A 2,154-nucleotide genomic window follows, 5' to 3' on the forward strand; every position below is an offset into this window, starting at 1 on the left:
CTTTATACACTTTCGGAGCTACAGAAGCCCATTTTGTAATAAATGCTGGAGTCGCGAGAGAGAAAGATACGATATTATTACTATTATTAATATCTTTAACCTCTTCCCTGAAAATAATTTTAAAATACAAAGAGACTCCAGAAACTTACCATACCTCCTTACCACACAATACATACATATTTTTTTTTCAAATCTCTTGGTCAAAAATGCCGAGCATGCAAATTCGTAGGAACATAGAAAAAATTACTGTTTTAGTTAAAATTTGATTTCATATTTCAATCAAGTTGCCGTAGAGAGCAATTATAGCCGTCAACAATTTTTCGACACCATTTCATTAATACAGTTTATCTTTAGCTTCAAATTAGGATTCGGCGATTACCTCTTTATCAGCGCATTAATGCTCATTTATTTGCCAAACAAGTCATCCGATATTTTCCACAATCCTTATAGTACGGCCTAATGATAAACCTTAATATGACTGACTGACTGATCTTTAAAGTCACAAACCGTAAGTAATATTTCTCTATATACTAACGAAAATAATTGAAAATACAATTTTAATTTTAATTTATTTTTATGGTTGTTCGTCATACTCGATTTCCTATGCATAATCATTACGATATTAATATTGAAACTTCCAGCCACGCACATTATACATTGAGAATTGAAATACGCAAGATGAAAAACTTGATTGTGGTAAATTTTTAAATATTAGTTTTATATTTCTTTTAGCAGTAGTTTGATTCTGAAAACAATAATTGTTTCGGATGAACGGCATAAGTCTGCATTCAAAGTTATTAAAATAATATAGGTATCGTGTTTAAAAGTTGTAGGTAATTTTATTATTATATTGTCGTACAATTGTGTAACCTTTTTGTGTAAGTTCTTTATAGTTATTTATTGTATTCCAAATTGACCAAAATATTATTAGTTATTAGCAATTTTGGCTGATTCGTAAAAATTAAAGTATATATTAGAAATTGATAGATTTCAACCTATTTTTTTAAACCTATCGTTTATGTTAACGCTCAGCAATAATCTAGAGGCACTTACGCCCAAACCCAATAACTTATCTCAATCCATTTTTGAACATCTGAGATAGAGATCTTCATCTAAATATTAATAAAAGTGTGCCAATGATCTATCGACGGATTGCGATAAGTATCTGTCGATACAAGCTATCTATGGTGGGTGGGATCGGTGTATTCAGATAGATCTTTGTATGAACATGATAGTTCAACTGCCATTATCCTATTTTAAGATTTTAACTTACACCAGTTTTAAAAATAATTGAAAAGCTATTTAGTTTGTTTTAAACATAGTCATGTACATTTTGACGTTAAAATATGTCCGTTTTCACACGATATTTTCCTTTACCTTTACCGGATTGAGACTCAAATGCTTTTCTAAGACCATCTCTGCTCAGTAAAATCTACATTCCACGATAAACCGCTGGATTTACTTCATTTTGAAATCTGTGAAGTAGTTTTTCATAAGAGAGAGATTACAGATTTTTATCGCCGATAACTGTGTTTTGTTTTAGTGTGCCCTCGTATTGGCTCTTATGGTGGTAGCCGTAGTCTATGGGCAATGCCCCAACTGTCAGCCGAAGGATGAGATGCCAGGACCCTAAACAATCGCACAAAATATAGACGTTTACTTTCTTTAGAATATTGTTTTATTTCTTAAAGTACATACAAGAGACCATTACTAACGTTTTTAAAATACTATTTTACAAGGAAACCGGTAATTGTATGCGAAAAATATAATAATGAGTACATGCCAGACAATGTCAAACAATAAGTGAGATATAATAAAAAAAATATAAACGGAACTTCTCTCGAGGTAAACCTAATTGTTTGTACACTGGCTGAGTTCACTAAAGTTGCATATTAGATATTATAGATAGAAATATTTTTTAATGTTTTTTTTATGTTGGATAATTAGTGTGGCTTTTATTATTATTATATCATTTTTTATCGAATTAGTAGTAACTATTAGGGTATGAGTAGGGATGCCGATTTAAATTACATATATTCCAAAATATTATTATTTTATATGTATGTATTTTTATATAATAATGATGTGGAATAAATAATACATAAAAAAGCATGCGTACAAAATACACGTCTTCGACAAAAAAGCTTCTCCGTG

At 30.2% G+C, this 2,154-nt stretch overlaps 1 long non-coding RNA gene across 1 annotated transcript; it reads left to right on the forward strand.

The window, feature by feature from the left end:
• Positions 1–634: 634 nt before the first annotated feature.
• On the forward strand, positions 635–1,668 carry LOC123689821. The gene is made up of 2 exons (XR_006750700.1): positions 635–696; positions 1,544–1,668. It is a non-coding gene; the product is annotated as an uncharacterized LOC123689821 (long non-coding RNA).
• Positions 1,669–2,154: the final 486 nt, after the last annotated feature.

Source organism: Pieris rapae, chromosome 15 (genome assembly GCF_905147795.1).
Source record: "Pieris rapae chromosome 15, ilPieRapa1.1, whole genome shotgun sequence".
NCBI lineage: Eukaryota > Metazoa > Arthropoda > Insecta > Lepidoptera > Pieridae > Pieris > Pieris rapae.